This window comes from Macrobrachium nipponense, chromosome 3 (genome assembly GCF_015104395.2).
Source record: "Macrobrachium nipponense isolate FS-2020 chromosome 3, ASM1510439v2, whole genome shotgun sequence".
Lineage (NCBI taxonomy): Eukaryota > Metazoa > Arthropoda > Malacostraca > Decapoda > Palaemonidae > Macrobrachium > Macrobrachium nipponense.
The window spans coordinates 55,076,180-55,100,926 of NC_087202.1; the positions used below are offsets into that span (position 1 = coordinate 55,076,180).

A 24,747-nucleotide genomic window follows, 5' to 3' on the forward strand; every position below is an offset into this window, starting at 1 on the left:
AAGGGCATGCAGCCCTGCCAGGCGTACCGTGTAGGCTCAGTTTGCTAAATGAACTTGTGTCAGAGGGAAGTAGTGTTCGTGGTGTTGTCGAAGAAGGTGCGTTGCGGAGCTCTGTGGAATGTGTAAGGCTTAGGTGGTCAAGACAGCCCCTATGTTCGGAAATTCTACTGAATCTTTGAATCTCATTTCTAATGATGATCGTGCATGAGACGGATTGATATCAAAAGGAAAAATATCGAATGCCAAACTCCTTTCAAGTCAGCCTTGACACTTAGTAGTATAAAGTAGGGTTTGCTACATTTTGACAGAAAGAAGTCGGCGGTCAGAGAGGAAATAAATCAGTCCGTATACGATTTGCCCTCAGTAAATATAATACATTTAATTTATGTGGGATTTAGTAATAAACCGTTCATCAAAAAGTTCGCCCATTTAAGGAAAACTTTAAGTTGAAAAGAAAAGCAAAGAAAAAGAGGAAGGCACCTGTGCTATTCCACATTGCCTGGCGTCTCATTGAAACGACAATAAACAAAGGTAACAAAAGCGGCATTGACAGTTTCTTGTTGAGTTTTCCTTTGGTTTTTGGCGCTCGGTGTGATGATGAGGTAGAGTGAGTACGAATCGGAGAGGTCCCTAGTCGACTATTTCCTCAAAAGAGCTATTTAAGGAAACTCCATTTCGTCTCTCTCCAGACTTGAAGATTGACGTAAGTTTTTAATTATTCTTATTCTGTCACTTTGAACCCAAATTCCTATGCCATGGTGTATATGAATGAATTTAATTTTTTCTTATTATGACGACGTTAGAAATGCATGTTATATTTATTTTAATAACAGAATATATTAGTAGTTATATTTTTTTGGGACCTTATATAAATTTATTCATTTGAAGAGAACGTGTCAGGAAATTGCTGCAATTCTATGAAAAATCAAATTGCTTTATAATCGGTCCAGTAAAGTTTTTCTGTGAGTTTTACGTATTTTCTGTACGTAGTGTGTTGTATTATTTTTGAAGTTTTCTTTAACCCTAAATCAAATTCTGATTAATAAAACAAAGCATAAAAAACAAATCTTAAACAGCTTTACATTCGCATGATTAAAAAGATATTTAAAAAAAAATATAAAAAACCTGGTCAGTAATATATTATACTAAAAAAATATTGATAAAAGATTGACGAGAAATACTAGCGTAGTCTTACGGTTCACGCTACTGCTGTAGTGTCGTGGGTGCGTGCTCACACCATTAACTCTTAACTCAGCAGCGTGTATGACAGGGCTAATAATTGTTACGTGTGGTCCGTGCGTGAATGAGATAGGCAGTGGCGATCGCGTTCGACCTCATTCATTTATAAAACAAAAGGGAAACGGAAGGAAATCTCATTGACGGTTAGTGGTATTCAAAGAATCGTTCGGGAATTCGAAGACCACTAATCACGCCAGATCACTTTTAAGGTAATTTAGTAATTTGGATATTATATGTTATAAATGGATCTGAATTGTAGACACTGTAATTTACGGAGTTAAAAAATTGATGTTATTTAAAATTAAAGAAATTTCATTCCCCACCAGGCTTACTGCATCTAATAATATTATATATATAATATATAGATTATTATATATATATAGAGATAATATATATATATATATATATATCTATATATATATATTATATAATAATATATATATATATATATATATGTGTGTGTGTTGTGTGTGTGTGTGTGTGTATGTGTGTGTGTATGCATATATATGTATGTACGTATATATATATGATATATATACACATACATACATACATATAGTATGTATGCACACGCACATACACACACACACACACACACACACATATATATATATATATATATATATATATATTATATATATATATATATATATATACAATGTGGTTAGAAATTAAAGAAATAATGAATTACTTTTTGCCGAAGAAACACGAGATTGATTAAGATTTTTTGTTCATGTTTTCGGGTGAATACTTTGTAAGAAGTATAGATATAGACATCAAAGATATTTAGAAAGCACCTCGCTATTACAACTATATTAATTGTAAGTATTTCCTTTCTTCGGAAATAGTTAATTTTTGCAAGCAGGATGTTTTTCGATACTGAAAATGTTTTTGAAACAATTCATAAAGATTCCGAAAATGCGAAAATTTTGATGTATAAATAGCTGTTGGTATAAGCTTAAATTTAGTAGAAAAAATTCGTTTAAGTTTATGCCATATATTTAAGCCATATAACTATTAAATCAATTTATCAAATCTGAAAAGAGCAAAAATATAGTTGTAAATTCATCTCTTGTTATCCAAGGCTTTCTCAAACTTCTAAAAACTGACATTTCTTTTTATGAAGAATTCACTAAATCTTTAACCTGTAATTAGAAACTGAAATAAATATTTAAGAAGCCTTTTTGTATTGGAATTGCGTTTTAAGCAAATGTATGTTATTAGAAAGATGGAGATGATTAATAGGAAATGCGTTTCCCAAAATTGCGAGTTCTTAGGAACAAGAATTTTTTTTCTAAATTCTGAGAGCTTAGGAAGATATTAAATTAGAAAAGTATGAATAAATGTTTTGGAAGGAATAACAGAAATTTTAAGTATCCATGGCCAGTGTTTGACATTGCAATTGTGAAAAAACTGTCAGAAATTATGAACGTGCACTGAGTAACATTAGTGGCTGCTCAAGAGATTCGCAAGCAGTACAATATGCGAAATACACATTACTGTGTAATTTAAACTTTGTTTCAAATGAGGTATAATAATTTATGCCGGCGGAATGCCACTTTATTACTGATGGAGAAAGAAACAATGTGATAGAAATGTTCTTTATTTAGTTCACTTTCGGTTGATCGTAATATTCCAACAAGAAGGATTAGAATCCATTACCAAATAACCCTTCTGTAGGCTAAATAACCTCAGCCATTTCTAAATCATTATTTCCTAACGGCTTCTCTGCCCCCGAACATTTCTCCGAGTCGTGTGTCTTATTGCTTTACCCAATTGACAGCAAAATCGTGTCATATATCGAGTCACATGACATGTCCTGACTTACCGAAGAAGCGAAATCAAATAAGCAAACAGTGAAGCAATTAAAACGTATGAAGCCGTATTGATTATAGAATTCTCGGCAGAGTATGTGAGGTACACATATATACAATGATAACCTCTATTTGCTCACAATAAAACAGTTCGTCATTTTCCCGTCCGGGTATTTACTTTTGATTATGGCCTGTTGTATTGATTATGTACATTAATTTATGAGTTGCATTCCACGGTAGCTGAATATCGGTGTACTATTCCTGTGTTACTTTAGTGTGTTCGTCTTAATTGTCGTCGACCTGCGAATGTCTCCGTCCACCTTTAACACTTCAATTTTTTATGTATGTTTATCCCTTGTAAAACCCTTCTGCCTTTAGCAGCGGTGGCGTCTAGTTTTCTTATGTATGCACGTATGTATGGATGTAGATGTAATGTTTTTACAACGTTAAGTTCTTTAATTCATTAATTCGAGATTTGGTTGCTAAATCAAAATCCGGCTTGGCAATATATATATTTAGATATATATATATATATATTATATATATATAATATATATATCTAATATAGTATATATATATATATATATAAATATATATATATATATATTTATTATAATTTCACTAGTGATGTTGATAATGGCAAAAGGTATTAAACGAACCATGCCTAAACTGTTGTTGTGGCTATGTAAGTAGCATGTAGAGCAGACGTTTACTGTTTTAAAACTCTTTCGAAGGACTTATGTATGTTACGTACGTGGCAGTCTGAAGTCAGTATGAAGAGTAGTGACAATAGGATCTGCAAACGCTTGAGCTGGCGTCAGCGCTGTTCCGTCAAAGCCCCACTAGATGGCTGTGAGTGTCTCTCTCCGCGGGATGCTGTCTGGAGTCTCCAGCCAGGAGGAAAGTTTAGTTTGCGTGGAAGAGCACTCGGACGATGGTGATGTTCTTTGTCATACGTGACCGTCCCTGCATATTATATAAGTGTCAGAAAAACTAAGATCCTTGATTACGTTAATAATGTTGTCTTTTTACCGAAAAGTTGATTGATATCTACATGCCACATTCGGTGCCCGAGTACGTATATTGAACATTGATGTTTCTTCTGTATCTACATATTAAATTAACTGATAGCCAATGATGCAGATACTACACAACCAGTTTAATGTTAACATGTTGATGCATAATCATCTTACCTTTTTACTTTCATTACAACTGCGTATGGTATGAAATAACTTAAGTGACAGATAATAAAGCAAAAATAATATATAAGAAAATAATGATTATCACAAGTATCATCGCGTATGTTTTTGTGAAGCCAAGTTATATTCTTGTGAGGCTGATAATGTTTTCCGTAATTGTTCCGCACCGCTTTTATAATACCGTGACTCAATCGTATTCCTCAAATAACCAGTCGTCAGGAATTCTTGGAATGTAGACAAAACGATAAAACGTATTTTTCCTCAGAGACGCTAAATCATTGTGATTCGAAGTGTGAAGGTTACAAGCATCGATTAGTTTACAAACCTAAGTTTAAATATTCGAAATGATTCTCATTAAGTAAGGGAATTAAGCGGCTGTGCTGCAACAGGTATCGAAAATGCAATATACACTAACAACCTTATCTGGGGACATATTTGTTTGCCCAAGACGTTGCAAAGTTGTAATATTTCGCGAAAGGTTTTATATACAAGCATTAGCTACAAATGTCGTTTAATATTCAATTCACTCTACCTCAGAAATAACATATATATATGTACTATGTAAAGCGAAGGAGAATTTCAGTTGGTAAGAAGTTCGTCGTCTCACGGGATCGAACTGCCGAACACTAGAACTCACGATGTTCAGTGACGCCTTAGCTCATTCGGGCCATCAAGAGAGGTATAAGTTGATGCCGACTCTATAATAGTGTTCGGCCGTTCGATCCCGTGAGACGACGAACTTCTTATCAGCTATAAGTCCTCTTCGATTTGCATATAGATATTATTATATTGGAATATATATATAGATATATATATGTATATATATATATATATATGTATATATATATATGGTATGTTTTATGTATGTATGTATATAACACCGTATATATACCTGTATAATATATAATATATCTATATATAATTTCTTAGTTGACTATGTCTATATATATATTTGTGTGTGTGTGTGTTTGTGAATTCTGCCAAAGTGTTATTTTAACCGGTAAAGATCGGTTTCCTTACTGAAGGGAAAAAAATACGACAAATTGATTACATCTTGATAAAAAGGAACTATCTTCAGTGTAGTTATCACGGAGAGAAAAAGAAATAGTAAGATAAGTTTATAAGCATTTTCAGCTTATATGTGAAATACAATCGTCTTTGTCATTTCTGATTAGGCTATTCAAGCAAGGAGAACGCTATAATTAGATCTGTGAATATCCATTCAGATGTTATTGTCTCATTGGTTGTATTTATTGCGTTGTTATGAATTATGTATTTCAGATTCATTACTTTACAAAATATATATTTTTGGGGTTAGTTAATTGTACGTAGATTGTAAAATAGTATTTTAGTTGTTCATATATATATATATATATATATATATATATATATATATAAACACACACACACACACACACACACACATATATATATATATATATATATATATATATATATATATATATATATATATATACATATATATACATGCATACATATACGCACCCGGTGCGAGCAGTATTTAATTTGCGGAGGCTGTCTGTTGAGGAGCTCTCTCGGTAGTTCCTCAACGCGCCAATAGATGGCGCCATCATGAACTCTTGTCCCTTTTACTGAAGCAAATTCGCTTCATCAGTGTTGCGTGTATTGCATTTCATGGAGATGGCGGAATTATTTCTTTGTTATCGGCACTGGATCTTTCAAGCATTTCCCAGTGTTTTTCCATTAACCTGTTTCAATACTAGAAATACGTTAAGAAAAGAGAGAAAAGTGTTATCGACTCATAAAAACCCGTCGGTGTAGACCAGAGGTTTTCACCCTGGGGGTCGCGACCCCCCAGAAGGGCCGACAGTTTTTTTTTCTGGGGATTGCAAGATCGCTTATGAGCGAGGGTATGTTTTAACTTTTTTCAACCGCCGTTACGCGAAGCAACACAAGATCATCAGGCCAAAACAGTTTGTAATTTAACAGAAATATTTGTAATAATATCATTTTAATCCAAGTAGCAAATGTATTGGATTGCAGTGTTATTTTTGTAGTAGGGCATCACATATGAATATTATGGAATCCAAAATTTTAAAGGGGGTCATCGGTCATATTGAGCTGCTTATAAGGGGTCGCGGCATGTAAAGGTTGAAAATCACTGGTGTAGTCTGTAGAGGATTGAAGGCATGAACAAGCAGGCCGAACTTCAAGAGAACATCGAGTTTTATAAATGTAGATTTTTAGCCTTACTCATATTTTCCATGTATGCGGTGGTATATATCCATATTTTCACTGAGATTAATATAACACTTGTTTGAGTAGATTTTTCTGCAATTTAATTCCAGAATTGGTGCAGAACAATAATTTCCATCACGAATATAAAATACGAGTAGCTGAGAATTCAGGTATTTCTGAATAAGACAAAAATGTTTTGCTTTTCTTAACGGGCTTTTCGTTTTATGCTGATTTTCATTTGACATTTTTTGCTAAAAGAATGAATTTATATTAACACTAGTGTCTGACCGGGTGTTTTTTTTTTTTACTTCATTTGTAAATGTCAGACGTTCTCTCAGTTTTTAATACTCGGTTTGTAGGTGCCATTGGTTATATTTCCTACCTTTCATTTGATCGTATTTCTTGCCTTGGAATCGGCTTTTGGTTATTATTGGATTTAGGGTTTTTTGATTTGTCATGTTTATTATATATATTTACAGAGATTATATGATGTGCTTGTATTTTATACCATTATACGTGGCATATAATTGATTAAAGGTGTGTTACATAGCATCGATTCTTAGAAATATTAACTAAGAATTTTACGTAGCACACTCATACTGTTGTGAGTGGGTTTTAGATAAACGTTTCAATCATTGATCTCAGCATCTCGTATTCTGTAGACTGTCATTATCTATTTGTCGCACGGGTGTATTTTTGGAACTTGAAGAGTCTGGGTTTTAGATAGAGCATTCGGTGATAATTTCATTGTGTTTTAGTCTTCAGCAGCTGCTAACTTTTTGTCCTGTGCATAAAATTCTAATCAACCTTAGGTAATGAATCCGGCACAGCATTGACAGTAGAAGTGTGACGTCGTTCATCGTTGCTGATTTTTCTTATTAGTAACTTGAAAGGCATTGTTTGATATCTCTTTCTCGTTCTGAATTTCATTACTAGCAATTAGAGCTTCATTTGCTTCCGCTCTAGTGGGTCTCAGTTTCATTTCCAGCATTATTACCCTCTTTTTCTTCTCAAATCGTTCCTACTTTAGATCTCTGACGATTGCATCATGTCGTTCAAATCATATTTTGCCACATTCGTTTTACGATATTTTCGTCTCTCGCAGATTTCGGTTTAGAAATTAAACGCGAATTAAAAGCCTTTTATCTCGTAGGACGCCCGGATTCATTTCTTTCTTTCTTTTAATATTGGTGTGATTTCGTTCAGTTTCTCGTAATACATTTACTTTTCACTTTTCCAATTTAATGTCTGTTTTCTGTTTTTTTTTTTTTTTTTTTTCATTATAAAGGCATATTAGATTATAGCCTCCTTACTTAGTTTTTACTCTTTTATGTATACGGTTTTCGTAATGATGGAGATTGAAAGGCCCTTTTATTATTTGTTGGTTTAACTTCTCACCCTGATAGCGATCATCGTATGGCAATTCCGTAACACGTCTCCCCCTCGTTATAAATTTGACGCTCGAAGGGCAGTGATGGGCAACGTCAGTTTCTCCTGTAGTTGCAGAGAGAGAGAGAGAAAGGGAGGGGAGGGAGATGAAGGGGCGATCCTTTCCCTGTCACCGTTAGTCTTTTTCCCTTGTCTTGTACTCCTAGGATTTCATAGGCTTACATAGAAAGAGGATCAAGCTATCCCCAGGTCTGTTAAAATGCGTGGTGGCCAATTTGCCTTCGAAGCCTAGTTTTATCGATAACATTTTTCATACTACTGATAACGCTTTGGTTGCTTCTAGGCTGTCTGTTTGTTACTGTATTGTACTGTTCTTTGTCAATTGATTGAAATCTTAAGGTGTAGATTTCAAATCGTGACTTACCCATTAATTTACTTATCACTGTTGTAAATGACTGTGCAGACACACTTAATCAGGTGAGGAATTTTTGGTCACTTCCGTCTCTTGTTTCTTTTCGCGTGACCATTGTTCTTTGTTTTTTTCTTTTTAATAAAAATAGACCAAAAATGCTTCGTCTCTCTTTATCGAAGATTGCTCTCCTAACTTGAAAATCCACAAATTCGTCCGGAGGTTTTAAAGCGCCTCCCCTGATTCCCAACGCTCTACAGGAAAAAAAAAAGTGAGGATCGGGAATTCCTGCATGCTCTTTTTTATTATTGCTTTTTCGGCAAGGAGAAAGGGGAGATCTTTTATTCTCGCTCTCCATTGTGACCCTCTAGTGGAGCATTATGCCGTTCCTCCTCTCTCTCTCTCTCTCTCTCTCTCTCTCTCTCTCTCTCTCTCTCTCTCCGTCTTTCTATATCTGTTTCTCCTTTTATGAATAGCGGAGGAAACAGATTGAAAAGCAAATGTTTAGAAAGAATGACTAAAAGATTCTGTATGCGTTGGTTTTAATGTTATATTAGTAATTGTTTTTCCATAGAACTGTGTATAATAAAATTTTTTTTTATTTAATATGTCGAAAAAATTATCGTTCATTAACCATGTAATCATTAAGATTGGTCTGATTTTGAAAGTCAATGTTAATTTAGTAGGAACAAGAGGTGAACGTTTCATTTTCATGAAATTAAAATGCACGTCACGTAACACACGGCATTATTTTTTTTAGATGAGTCCAAATTCCGTAAATAGTTGAAGGTTTAGTATTCAAACATAACGTCATAAATGCAACAAGAAAAGCATGGCGAAAAATAGTATGTATCTGGAATATCGTGTAGTAATTCCTCAGTTCGACAATAGATGGCGTCACCTTGAGCCACATAACTTTCCCAAGTACGTAGTTATTTGTATCTAGAATTCATTGTTCATTGTGCATGGTGGGAGTTTTTGTTAATAAGCCTGACTTGTATAATTTTACCTTGATCGGTACTTTAGCTTGTTTTAACACTTAATATTTGCCAACATGAATACATAAATGTTTGTGTTGTTCCTTGTTGTGAGGCAATGAGTTCGGTTAATGGAAGTTCAATGGCTTTCACAGAAACTGCGCTAAGGACAGTTACATTTGAGTATTAGCGTATCATTATACATCTGTTGCTCGTCTTCGGTTCAGCATAACGCAAAGTGAAATTACGCTTAAAAGTTCCTTTGATGATGTTGTAATTTAAATTTATTACCTACATAATCTTTTATTGCCGGCATTATCTTTTCGTGACTTTTTTCTGTTTACAGCTAATCATTGTGTTGATCTTTGACGAAGAATAATTCAGGACTCAATTCCTTACTCATTCCTTGTGTCGCTTCAGGTAAAGTTTGCCTTTGACCATTTCTTCATTAATATCAGTTATTGATGACTAATTTTTTCTGTCCTATTCACATTATTTTTCATTTGTTTTTGGAAGTGTCATTTTTACGCTTCAGGTAAAGTTTGCCTTTGACCATTTCTTCATTAATATCAGTTATTGATGACTAATTTTTTCTGTCCTATTCACATTATTTTTCATTTGTTTTTGGGAGTGTCATTTTTACGAGTTTTAATTGAAAAACACAATTAACTCCATTTCATTTATCCGCCATTTACTTTCACTCCTTTCTTTATCGCAGTATTTTTTTCACAGTTTATTTAAAACTATATGCATGTTTTCATTTGCAAGTTTCAAAGACTCATTTTTTTCAGTTGCTTCTTTTCAGTCTGCATTTTATATTTTACGAACAGCAGAGGGATTCAGTTTATATTTCATATTTAACTATGTTTTCACTTGAATTTTATTCTAACTCGGTCATTTTTTTTCTTAGATGAAGCTGGGTAATTTTTCTTTTAATGGTTTCTTGCATACTATCTCATTTGTTTATTTATTTTTTGTCTTTAGATTTATATTTGTGTTCTCAATTAAGATAAAAATAGGGCGGTTTATGTCGCATGCGGTTAACTGAGGTTCATTTCGGAAACGACAACTGTATATGGTCTAATAAGAAAAAATGATTGTCTCGTTACATCTCTGAAGGTAGTAGAAATCTTGTCAAGGTCCGTACTAGCTACATTCATTTCCTTCCTGTCGGTTAGAACTGAGAGAGAGAGAGAGAGAGAGAGAGAGAGAGAGAGAGAGAGAGCTGTCTTCACGCCCCAGCACTGTCAATCTCTTTCACTGTCAGGAAGGCCTTGGGGCCCTGTAGCACTACGCAGGTTGTAGGGCTAAGTAACAAATTCTCTCTCTCTCTCGCTCTCTCTTTTATGAATGGGACGTGTGTAGCATTATGGTGGTTTGTCGAAAGCCTGGAATTTATTTTTTAGTGATAAATGCTAAACAAAGTATGTTATGCGAGAACAGATCTCATAAAGCATTGACAATTATTAAGCCAGAATTACGACGGGAGAAGGATGTGAGAGATGCAGCTATCGTAAGTAATGAAAGAATTGTCAAATATGGGGCGGTATTGAATTTCAGGAAGTAGTTCCTGCGAGTGCCAATAGATGGCGCTACCAGGAACAACTCGCGACTAAGTTTTCTGTCTCTCTCGTGCTTGGGATTTAGACTTTGATGTGAGGTTCGCAGATTTAGGGTCATGTTCTTGGGTCTACCGACCTCCTTAAACTCATTAACGTGATTGATGGGCCAAATAAATAACAAATTATTTTCTCTCTGTCTCTCTCTCTCTCTCTCTCTTTCTCTCTCTCTCTCTCATTGTCGATACTTTATGAATGGGATGTAAGAAGCCATTGGCGATCTGTCGAGAAATGGGAAAATTATAATTAATATTTCAGTAGTGAAAATAACATATGACCTAATAAACAAAGTATTTGGATGTGAGAACAATTCCTATTGAGATATGCGTTCAGAACTAAATAATGCCTAATTAAACAAGAGATGGAAGATTTGAAACATGGCTGTCGTTAATTTTAAAAGATTTCAGGTGTAAGGCAGAATTCAATTTCAGGCAGTAGTTCCCTCGAGCGCCAATAGATGGCGCCACCTTGAACAAATTCTCTCTTCCATGATGGTCAGTTCTCGACTCACTCCTCGCAGATAAGTTATCTGTCTCTCATGCTTGGGAAGGAGACTTTCTTATAAGATTTGTAGTTTTTATGCAGTGATCTTGGATCTCTCTCTCTCTCTCTCTCTCTCTCTCTCTCTCTCTCTCTCTCTCTCTCGTAATTTCGATATCAGCAACTTGGCTGTCGTGACTCGTGAATAATTAAGGAATTTTTAGATGCAGGGCAATATTGAATTTCAGACAGTATTTCCCTCTAGCGCCAATAGATGACGACACCTGGAACAGCTCGTGTTCACATGGTGGTAAATATGAGCAAAATAAAATAATTGTGACAGTAACACATACAAATATGCAGTGCCAAAACTCAAACCTCATTATGACGCTATTAAAGGAAGAGAATGATAACAGAGACACGGCTGTCGTGGATATTGACTGAATCAGTAGGTGCAAGGTCACAGTAGTTCCCTCGAGCGCCAATAGATGGCGCCACAGTAAACCTCTCGCGTTTGCAAGGTGGTAAATTCTCCATTCTCGACTCGCGGTTGAAGTGTTTTTTCTCTCCTGTTATGAGATTGCAGTTTTTACGTCATGAACTTTGTGGATCACATGGTGTTATCGTTTTTCGACCTCCATAAACCCGTCAGCACGATTGCTGGGTCGAATGAGTAACAAACTCTCTCTCTCTCTCTCTCTCTCTCTCTCTCTCTCTCTCTCTCTCTCTCTCTCTGTTGATAATTTACAAATGGAATGTGAGAGGCGTATAGCGATTTGGCCAAAAAACAAGCAAGGTAATAATTTTTTCCCAGTAATGAAGATATTATTATTTAGTAAAGAGTAGTATTATTAGGGTAGTAATGCATTGTATTTTCGCTTGAACATCCGAGTTCCAGCTGTACGACAGACATCCTCAGGGGGGCTGTTCCATAGTCCAATGGTATGAGGAATAAAGGACCTCTGGTACTGAGAAGTTCGACAGCGAGGTACATTAACTGCATGCTGGTGCTACTGTTAAGCGAATCTGGTTGCTCTCGGCAGATGAAGGGGATCAGTTACGGTCCAAGTCTTAGCTACTGCTATTATATGCACACAAATCACCACAATTTCTATCTCATATACATTTCTTTTAGCAATATATTTGTGTCCTAATTATGGTAAAAATAGGATCATTTATAGTGCATACTATTAAGTGAAGATCACAACGAAAATAGTGACTACATGATAAAGAAACAAAATAATGAATAAACTTTATGCGTCTCGATTTTATCTCAGAACACCAAAGTAACCCCGTCGAGGTCTGAGGTAGCTACATTCGTTTCCTTTCTGGAGAGTAGAATTGAGAGACGGCTGTCTTCGCTCCCCACTACCGTCAGTCTCTCAATTGTCTGGAAGGCCTAAGGGCCTTTTAGCTCAACCCAGCGCGGATGAAGAGCCAATTGAGCAACAAATTCATTACGTCCGTCTCTCTCTCTCTCTCTCTGTCTTAGTGAGGATTGTTTATGAATAGGATGTGGGATACATACGGTAATTTGTGAATAATGGGCAAATCAATATTTAGGAAAAAGAACATTTTTAGTGAGAACAAATCTCTTACAAAAATGATGTGCAAGAACACAGAACTGATTGTACCACTTTTAAAACAGGAGAAGGATATGAGAGATATGGCCATCGTGAATAATGAAAGGATTTTCAGGTATAAGGCAATATTGAATTTCAGGCAGTAGTTTATATATTGTATATATATTACATATTGTATATATATTACATATAACATTTAGGCGTCTATGTCAGATGACCGCAGGGACTTAGTTGAGGTCTGTGATAGCTCTCTCTCTCTCTCTCTCTCTCTCTCTCTCTCTCTCTCTCTCTCTCTCTCTCTCTCTCGATCGGTCGATTTTGAATGGGATGTGGTAATTTGTCGAAATCATACAAATCTTCTTTCCCACCGTTATCCCTACATTAAGGGGTCGGTTGCCTGATGCGCCTTCTCCATTGCTTTCTGCCAAAGGAATCATCAGGCATGGTTTATTGTTTGGCATAGGGGGTTTTTACGACCGCATACCCTTGCTGTCATAAACCACAGTTATTTGCAGTGGTTCTAGCCTTTTACTAAAAAGTAAGACTGCAAGGCAGCAGCTGTCCTTTTAATCGCCTTTTGCGACATGCAGGACCTACGGTGGTAGTATTCTTACACCCCTACCACAGGATCGCAAAATAATGCAAATCATTATTACTAAACAAAGTATCTTTATGAGAGAACAAATCTTAAACAAATATGAGGCACAAACATTCAGAACTAATAATACTATTGTTTAAACATGAGAGGTATATGAATAATATGGCTATCGTGACTAATGAATAGATTTTCAGGCATAACCCGTAATTGAATATCTGGCTGTAGATCCCTACAGGGTCAATAGGAGGGTGCTACCAAGAACACTTCGCGTTCACGAAGTAAATTCCCAACTCGCTGTTGAATTCTTTCGTCTTTCATGCTTGGGAAGGAGCTTATTTCATGAGATCTGGAGTTTATGTCTCATGGATTACTTGGATGTCCCCGTCTCATCGTCTTTCGACCCCACGAACTTATTAACTCGACTGCAAATACAAACACACAAGCCACGACATTTCCTTTCCGAGGTACTAAGAAACGACTTTGGTTGCTGTAAGTTTCTTAAAACTTTCTGATTCCTTGTCATGCTCCAATAAAGGTAGCTGTTCGTGCTCTATCTTGCGAGTGCCTCGTATCGATAGTCGGGATCAAACACCTGGGGGCACCGTGCCTCGTATTCGCCTGGGCGGGAAGGTTAAACGGTCTTTAACCGATCTTGTACCTAGGCCAAGATGTGGCGAGAAGGGAAAGGGTCCAGATCTTGACGATGAGACATAAGTAACCTACTGTAAAATCATAATACTGCAAAAGGCCAGGAGCACATAACATCCCAAACTCTTCGTAGCTTGTTAATAGATGAAGATACTTATGGAACACAAAGGTCGCCTTTTATTTTATAGTAAAGTAATCTTTCCGCTCTTAAAATTGTATTGTTTGGCCTTGCTTCAGTATGTTTTTCATATTGAGTTACAGTTCTATTGCACAATGAATATATTAAAAAGAATTCTGCACAGTTTCGTATGTTTTTGCTCGATGTATTGCGTTCAAATGCCCTTTGCAGGATGCTCGATTCTTTATTTAGCTATGCCTGAATTGATCTTTATATTTTCTCAGTTTTCGAGATTTATAATGAAATGTCGAAGTGAATTTCAGTACTTATGATTTTTTAACATCTAATAAATGTTGAAATGATTTCAGTGCTGACAATTTTAGAACTACGAAGAAGAAAAAAACAGAAAGTCTCATTTCAAGTGTCATTTTAGTGTTGAGTTTGCTTGCTGAACGTCTTAGATACCTCCTTGCTTCTTTTTTGCTTTTGGAAATGTTGAGGGAATAATGACTTATTTTCCATAGAATGGCGATTATATATTTCCACTTTTATCATTGTCGCTTTAGTTCAACAGTTCATATTTTGGTTAGAGTTCTTCCTTTTTCCTTTTTTAGTTGTAGGCAACTCTCTCTCTCTCTCTCTCTCTCTCTCTCTCTCTCTCTCTCTCACACACACACAGACACACACACACACACACACACACACACACACACTAATAGAAAAATAATTTTCTTTTCGTTTAGTTTCTTCGAAGGCCATTTGTTCGACATTTTCTCCTGCGACGGTTTGGGTGTTGCTGCAATATTTAATAGGTAGTTTGCATCGTTGCTATTTTCGGTACCGTTTCAATTAATATAGCTTTGACTTTTAATGTTTGGAAGCCTTCTTATACCTCCATTTTACTTTAACGAGTTGTATATTTTAAAATAAAATAAAGTATAAACCTTACCTTTAATGAAGACATCCTTCTTGTAGCCATGTGAGAGCCAAGTCAATTAGCCAAGTGGTTTCGTTATATGATTTTGAATCTTGTTATTTATGTTCAGTCATTTCGCTTTGTTTTTCCTTTATTTAGCTGTTTGGAATGTTTGATCATAAATTCGTTTTCGTATTTTTTTAAAATTTCATACCAAAAAGTTAAAACTATTTATGAGGGTGTTATTTCTTCATTTGCTCTTTCTTTTCACCTTCTAAGCACGTCCGAACAAAGTTATCACGTCAGTGGAAGACTGACCGACCACTCAGTCTGATATGCCTGTAACCACTCGGCTAGAATGTGATCATTATAATAATCGAAAATTATGGGTTCCACATGATATGTCACTATTTCACTTCCATTGTAAATTTGGTAGTTACAGAATTCCCGCCTGGGACATGAACTGCTAACGTTATATTTTCCCAGTAGAAAGTTACGTGCTCGCGTTGGAGAGAGAGAGAGAGAGAGAGAGAGAGAGAGAGAGAGAGAGAGAGACCTATGAAACGCTTTGAGTTTGTGTGCTGGAAAAGGATGTAGACAGCAATTGATAGGACAGGATTTCCTTCCTTATGTCTGCTGTCATTTCTAGCACCGTCTCCACCCCGGAAGCTCCTCTGTAAATCACGCAGACCATTCTGGTCGTTAGCCTTCAAAGACCCCTTGGTCCAAGTCTGTCTTTATTGAAGATTGTTCTTTTTCCCCCCCTCAAACCCCTCAAAATCCTCCGGAGGTTTCAAAGACCCTCTCCTAAACCCCCATCTCCATAAAGAAAAATGGGAGACATGGGGAATTCCTCGGCATACGCTCTTTATTGATTCATTTTTCTTTAGGGAAAGAGGGGAGATCTTTCATTCTCGTTTCCCGCTGTGACCCTTCACACGAGCATCATTCCTCTCTCTCTCTCTCTCTCTCTCTCTCTCTCTCTCTCTCTCTCTCTCTCTCTCTCTCTCTCTCTTCCTTTATTTATTTTCCCGTTAGAAAAATTAATGTATTAGTGAGAAAAGGAAAATTTATTTTGACTAATTCGATTCCAGAAATAATGATTAAAGCATTATGGGTTAACTGCAATTTATTTCGTTTTAGAAATGACTTGTTTTACAACAGTATTTCTTTTAATAAGTATGTTTACCTTTCATTTTTGTTTAAGGGATGATCCCAAAACGCATTGCTTTCCCTTCGAAATGAATAAAACTTAGAAAGTAAATATGAAAGGACGGTATTTGTATGAGAATAAATTCCATAGGGACAAATTATAAGATGTGGTTAGATGATGATAAAAAGAGGGTTTTTGTTATATTAACAATTTTAAGCACTGAACAGTTTTCACTTTACAGGTCTAGTTTTTTAGAGGAAGATTTCTAACACTTGTGGATGGCGCCACCTTGAACATTCTTGTTTGCATTAGGATTACTCCTCTGTTTTAATCAGAAGCATATTAGTTTACGCGTGTGAAATAACTCTCATTATGAAGTCTGCTTCTTGCATGCTCTGCATTCGTTCGATCTCCTCTTTAATTTTCGTCATTACCAGAAATGTTTTGACAGAATTGCACACAAAAGTGAAGTCTTCCGTGTCCAGGATGGCAATTTTTTTCTCATGTTTGTAACGTTTCATAAAAGAGAGCACAGAAGATCGTAAATTGAAGCATTATCGTGCGAGCGCCCTTTGTCGGTAGTTTGGAGTCGGCCCAACAGATGGCGCGGGTGTTGTGCCTCTCGATCTAGTAAGCACGAAGTCAAGCTGTTTTTAACTTAACAGAAACTCCGTGTTATGTGTAATCCGTTTCTGTATATAAACCATTTTATAGGTCTTCTCATAAAAAATATAAATGCACCTGACAAAGAAAAAAAATTCATTTAGAAACTGCAAGATTTTATAAATACTAAGGTATTAAGGATTTGTTGCCATTTGGTGTAGAAAGGGCTTGTTTTGGATCAGTGGTCCTTTTATGAATATTGTTTTCTTTAATTTTCATAAAAGCAATTATCCCATACTGCAGAACAATAGGCTATTGTCGAAATGAATAAAACTCAGAAAGTAAGTGGGTAAGACGTTTGGTTTATGGAAAGTAAGTTCCGTAAGACGTTATGTGTTTGAGAACATTGCAGTAGCGTCAAAAACTGATGAATAATCAGATGATGAAACTCAAATTAATCAAAGCTGACGCATCAACATTTTTTTATGAACATTTTGAGGTATTGACGATTTTCACTTCCACAGGTTCAAGAAGAGATTTTTTTAGAAGATAGTTCCCTTTTACAGTCGTAGATGGCGCCCATTTGGACTTTCTTGTTTGCACTATGGCTACCCATCAAGTTTAATCGGAGACATATGATTACTTTATGTGCGCGAAAGAACTTTTGTTATGAAGTCAGCCTCTTGCATTCTGTGGATTAATTCGATCCCATCTTTAATTTCCGTCTATATCTGAAGAATATTTCGACAGAATCGCATGCACAAGTGAAACCTTCCGTGTTCAGATTGGTCATTTTTCCTTGTGGTCGCAACGTTTTCTAGTCAGGGAGTCCACAGAAGATCGTAAATTGAAGCATTATCGCGCGAGAGCCCGTGTCGATAGTAAGGCGTTGGCCCAGCAGATGTCACGGTTGATGTGCCTCTCGTTCCAGTAAACTAGGAGTTAACCTGTTTATAACTTACCATAAACTTCGTGTTTATGCGTCATCCGTTTCTGTATATAAACCGTTTTATTGGTTTTCTCGTTGGAAACTAAACGATAACAGTGCGAAATGAAGTGGAAATTCATTTATTAATCGCGTGATACTAAAAAGATGCTGAAATTATGGATTTTCTACCATTTATTTCTTTTTATGAATGGCTTTTTATAGATCATTATTCCTTGTAATATATATGATTTCTTTTAATTTTTGCAAAAGCATTGATTGAAAACCGTATAACAGTACTGTCGAAATGGATAAAACTTAGAAAGTAAGTAACGACATTATGTAAATGAGAACAATATTACGTTGCCAAAACTGAGAAACTATTAGAACCTGTGAAACGAAAAGTAATTGAAATTGGTAAATCAACATTTTTGTTGTATGAAAATTTTGGGATATTGCTTTTTATTTACACGGTTTATAGCATACTTTCTTAAGATACAATTCTTCTTAAAACTCATAGATGGAGCCACCTTGAGCTTTCTTGTTTGCACTACGGTTGCAACTCCAGTTTAACCAGAGGAATATTATTTTACGCATGAGAAAGGGGTTATGTTATGAAAATCTGCGTCTCATGTGTCCTGGATTTACTTCGATCTCCGTTTTCGCTTCTTGCATACACAAGTGGAGCCTTCCATGTTGAGACTGGTATTTTTTTTCTTTATACTTGTAAAGTCTTCTTGCCAGGAGGTGTACTGAAAGATCGTCAATTCCAGCATTATGGCGTGAGTGCTATGTGTCGATAGTTTGGCATCGGCCCAACAGATGGCGCGGCTGATGTGCTTACGTTCCCAGTAAGCGAGGAGGTTAAAACGTTTTTAACTTTGCATAAACTTCGTGTTTATGCGTCGTCAGTTTCTTTATATAACCCATGACGACTAGGGCATGTTGGAAAGATTGTAGTTATGGAATAGGGTGAAGGCAAAATTTCCAGACCTTTTGTTTTATTTTTATCGAAAAGAGTGGATAAATAATCATCGTACATTTGAAGTGGAAATCTTAAATCAAGGGTTCCCAAACTCTTGAGCTCAACGAATCCCTAACATTATGATTAAAATAAAATTTTATACTGAAAGAAACTTGATGAAGGAATTGTCGTTGTTGTTGTTGGTGTTGTTAGTATTAGTAGTAATAATATTCCTAAAAGTAAATAAACAGTAATAAAAACACTGTTTATCAGTCTGTATAAAACATGCCTTTTTTTGAAGTTGTAAGCATTAATACGAGGGATACACCCGAAGGGCTTCAACAAGGGCACTTACGTCGGGTTGGAGATCTGTGAGTTGTAGTCGTAGGTCGCCACGCTCCTTAGGTTCAACCTGTCCCACTGATTTGCTAGAATTGCATTTGCATGACAAAAACAGCTTTTGTCACGTTTGAACTTGGTAGAACAGGTAAAAAGGGTTTGCCCATTGTGCAAAGCCAAGGCTTTTCCTTCTGAACAATGCACTCGCTTCGAGATCCCTAGTTATGTGAAATAGTTCGAGCTGCAGTTGTGAGTCAGCGAGTACTGGGTCAGTCGCCGGTCTGCTGCTCGTTGACCCCCGACCTGGCCTTATATGACTCTCTTCTCTGCTGGTGTTTGCCGCCCCAGGCGTATTTGTGCAAACTATCCGTTGTGTGCCAGTCCGTTAGCCCGCCCTCAGGGGTTTCACGAGTCACGGCCTGGATACCAGTCTTGCCTGGAATAGAAGAGTTAAGTCATAAAAGGTGGGTGAAGCACAACGCTGGCGTTTTAGTAGAGGTTCAGCAAGGGAAAGTACAAAGACTTTGACACACCAATTGTCAAGTTTAATTAGAAAAGGAGCAGCGTTAAGGCTGTTTTTTTTTTTTTTTTTTTTTTGCTATTTGTGGGATTTTTTTTTTTTTGCTATGTTTGTTGGCTTGGCCTTATATATGTGTTCTGCTAAAATGGAATACGAGGGATGAGGAGTGGTGACACTCCTAGCGCATTATATATATAGATAATTAGATTTGATTATAGATATATATATAATATTATATGTAATGTATGTATGTAATTGTGTATATATATATCCGTTTGTGTGTATAAGTATAAATATTTCAAATGTTTTTATTCACACACAGACATATATAGATATATACATATATATGTATACAAACATATATATATATATATATATATATATATATATATATATATATATATATATATATATATGTGTGTGTGGTGTGTGTGTGGTGTGTGTGTGTGTGTGTGTGTGTGCGTGCGTGGGTGCATAATAGAATATATATATATATATATATATATATATATATATATATATATATATTATATATATATATATATATATATATATATATATATATATGTATATGATATATGAGAATATGCAAGGCTACCTTTATGCTGAGTGTTTAGATTTTCTCATAAAGAACACTGTTCAGTCGAAGTTCTAAATGCCCTATTAATTTAAATATGTCACTTGGAATTATGAGGACTCCTTTTTCGTATCAGCTGGTAAGATCGTTCGTCCTTTCTTCGGATAATGAGAGGACGTTTGTAGCTAAGCTTTACATCGGGAATGCGAAATATTACTCATGAAGACCGTTGATATTTCGTGGCATGCAAGCTTGGGCCTACTGTTCAGGGGGAAAAGAATGGTCATTTTGCAGAGAGAATGCAGGGTCTTCCTTGTTGAGTTCTGTTTGAAAAGAAGAAGATATGAACTAGGTACAGAGTGAGAGAAACCCATTTCAGAGAAATGTGGCTATATAAAGAGTTTATGAAGATTAAGATTAACCATATATCTCCACCTTCGCAATAATAAACGCAAGATATTTCAAATGTAACGAGACGTGATATCTAACATTCTCTTAAAATGTAAATAGACAGACAAATAAAATTGACTCCAGCAATTAATGAGTAAGAGCACTTTGGTAGAAAAAAGGATAAGAGTTATTTCAACAGGCGCCAGAGTTCAGTTCAAGTGACGAAGTGTTGTCCAACATCACGTTCTTCTTGCAGCGTGGAATCAAGAGAGGCTGTTCTCGCTCCCCACCGAGCCTCTCTTTCATTTGCCTTGTTGGCACGACTGCAGAGTTGCCAATTTAGGGGAGCTTCACACATACGCCGATGCATTTACAAACTGATTCCATGAATTCTAGTTGTCATAGTAATGCAATAATGATAAAATTGCTCTTATATATATATGTACTACAAATAGATACGCTAATTTCACTTATTTCCCCGGTTTGTGTAAGTCTTATACCCAGTTTGGAGGGTAAACACATACCAATTGGCAACACTGGGTACGAGGGTCGATGTGGGTCTACCTACAAAAGGAGGTAGAAGCAATTGAACAACAAATCCCTGTTCTTTGTTGATAGCATTTTACTCCATCTCTAATTAACTTTTCTGTTAAATATGATTTTAGAAAACGTGAATGTGTTATTCTCGAATTTCAGTTGAATGTTTAAATAAGATTTTTTTTTTTTTATCCTATTTATGATCGGAAGAAAATGGGTGATTATGTGCCAGCCTAAAATCGTCGTTCCCAGCAGAGTAAACTCGTTTGACTTGAGTACTTGTATGCCTTTTCATGTTTAACCCCAGAGGACGAACAAACTTTTTTTTTTTTTTTTTATTTCGGCCGCCGAGGGGTTCACTAAGCATTTCACTGATTTAAATTTAATCTGTTACTTTCCCCTGCCATTCCCCATGATGCCGCTTCCAGCCCGTCAGGCCCTCCATTAAAAAAAAAAAAAAAAAAAAAAAAAAAATCCCCCTTCATTGGCTGTTTTCAAAAAACACTTGGCCTCTCTTTAGTAAAGATTGTTCTCTTTATCCAGACCCCGAGCCAAGTGCATGGAAGTTTCATGGCTCTTCTTCTATCCTGCGCTACCCACATCCCGGCCCCACCACCTCCACCACACACACACACACACACGCACACACAAAGAGAGAGAGAGAGAGAGAGAGAGAGAAGAGCGAGAGAGAGAGAGAGAGAGAGAGAGAGAGAGAGAAGAGGAGTTTTGAAAAGATGTCAGTATATTGTCATATATTTTTTCCTATGTATGTAGCTACCCAATGAGCTAAATGAACACTGAGATTTATTAAGCACTCTCTCTCTCTCTCTCTCTCTCTCTCTCTCTCTCTCTCTCTCTCTCTCTCTCTCTCTCAGATATGTCATGTATGATGTTTAACGAAAAGTATTGGGTTTTTCATATCAGACAGTCGAAAATACGATTTTTGGGTGGTTAATTCCTCAGGACGCCAATGTCACCACCTGTATCTTCTGTGGCTGTCAGTATTGCCGCCCCAAGCCCGTCAGGCCGGCCGTAAAATAAACAAACTCTCTTCAGTGGCGGTACTCGAACGACACTGTTTCCCTCTTTATTGAAGATTTATATCTTTATCCAGACCCCGATCGAAGTGCATTCTTCTGGCCCTGCGACCCACCACCACCTCGAAAGAGAGTGGGAGAGACAATTTTGCACAACTGTATTGTGATATAATTTTTTTCATGTAAATTGAGCTCGGTAGGAAATTGAACAAATGGTATCCACGAACCCCCTTTCACATAACTTGAGCCACTTTTACGGGCGATAATTCCCCAGGACGCCAACGGATGGAGCCACATGATTCTTCTTTTGCTTGCTGTGGAAAATTCGCCTCAGGAAGCCAAGCGCCACCTTGAACCCTCATTGCTTTTAATGGGAAATTCGTGATTCGTACTTGGATTAAATTACGTTTTCCTGATGGAGCAAAGCTTTTATTGATTCTTCATTTTGTGCGTTCAAGATTTTTCTGGGATCACTTGATTAATTTTATTTACACCGCGTTACCGTTGTTGACAATTTCACTTCCATGCAATAACAAGTGAGAGAACGATTTTGACCCAGTTGAGAGCTTTTGAGGCTCTTCAGGGATTTTGTACATAGTCCCGTGGATCACTTAGCCTCTCTGCTGTGGCAGTGGCCAAACAAATAATGACAGACGATTTGCTTTTTACCCCGAAGAGCAAAGCGGCTAAGTGGTTTTTTATACTTACCCTTGGTCTTCCTGGATATGTGACATCAGTTTCTTTTTGTGGACCACGAGGATATGCTCAGTGAGTGCTTAGATTGTCTAGATCTTTTGTGATCTTCATTGACGTTCCTCAGCTACATACACATACAATATATATATAGTATATATATAATAATAATATATATATATATATATATATATATATATATATATATATCTATATATATATATTATATATGAACAAAGTCCCCATGTCTTGGTAATAAGACGAAAATACTGGGCATCTCATTGTTTCACTTTTCCTTCGTGGCTGTAAATTTGTTCGTACAATCATCACGCTTTTACCTTTTCGTAAATTAAATTCATATAGATTTTATATATATTATCTCTCTCTCTCTCTCTCTCTCTCTCTCTCTCTCTCGCTCCTCTTCCTCTCTCTCTCTCTCTCTCCTCTACTATATATATATAGATATATATATATATGTATATATATATATATATATATGTACATATATATATATATAGTATATATATATATATATATATATATATATATATATATATATATAGATGTGTGTGTGTGTGTGTGTGCGTGTGCGCATATATATATATTATATATATATATATATATATATATATATATATATATATATATATATATATATATATATATATATATATATCATATATATATATATATATATATGTATATATATATATATATATATATATATATATATATATATATATATATATATATATATATATATATATATATATATATTATATATATATATATATATATGATACTTGTGCCTTTGTTGAAAACAAAATTCTGGCAAATCAGTTAATCTGAATTTAAATTTCATTTAGTCGTATTTACCTTGACATTATGACGAATCTTTTTGTCTATCAAATAGATTTTTCGGCAAGGCTTGTGCTACATCCTGGTTCGACAAAAATCTCTTTACAACGTATAATTTGCTTTTTATTCTTACTTATATTAATACGTCTGTCTTTTTAACAAATACATATAATTTTACAATGTATTATTGTAGCAATTAACGTTTAGTTTGCTAGCTTTTTAAAATTAACTATGAAATGAAACAACCGTCTCTTCATTGTACCATTATTTCGCCTTGAGAGTGCTACATCATAGGCCCTTTGTTCGTCATTTTTTCAAATTTTTATGTCGGTACTTTGGTTTAGATTGTATTGATACTTTTCCTTTCACGTATTTTGGTTGCAATTATAACAGCCGTAGACCTAGAGCAGTTTTAATGATATGGTAGGCAAAAATCCAAACTTTCAACAAATTTCAATGTCATGCAACCTTGTCATATTATTCACTGCGGCCACGTCTTCCTAACCTGTTATTTATGGGTTCGGATCCTACCTGCCAACTCAGAGTTTCTTTATATCAACACGTGTGGATTAGACGGTAAGAGACGAATGTGGCAATGTATTATTATTATTATTATTATTATTATTATTATTATTATTATTATTATTATTATCAGGGCTGATATTTGTTAATAACTGGCCAAGGAAGGTAATGGCTTTTTTTTAACGAAGTTGATATTTTGTATGATTAGAAGTTAAAAATGGTGTATGATAGCCGTAGAGTGTGAAGACTTCCAAATTGCAGCATTTGGAAGCCTTCGGACTCTAATAAGGCTACCACATAACATTTTTAACTTCTCATACGAAATAAAATTAATCGTAATAATGATAAAACATTACCTTCCTTATCCAGACTGTGTACATCAGCCAGTAATTATTAAATATCAGCCTTGGGGAAAAGATG

The 24,747-nt window shown here is 35.6% G+C and overlaps 1 protein-coding gene across 2 annotated transcripts in view; it reads left to right on the forward strand.

Annotated features, from left to right (window-relative positions):
• The first annotated feature begins 55 nt into the window (after nucleotides 1-55).
• The window catches only part of LOC135221790 (neuronal growth regulator 1-like), a 141,689-nt gene continuing 116,997 nt past the window's right edge, over nucleotides 56-24,747 (forward strand). For both annotated transcript variants that reach the window (XM_064259643.1, XM_064259644.1), the window contains exon 1: nucleotides 56-703. The gene's annotated coding sequence lies outside the window, so the exon portion shown is untranslated. The remainder of the gene's footprint in view (nucleotides 704-24,747) is intronic.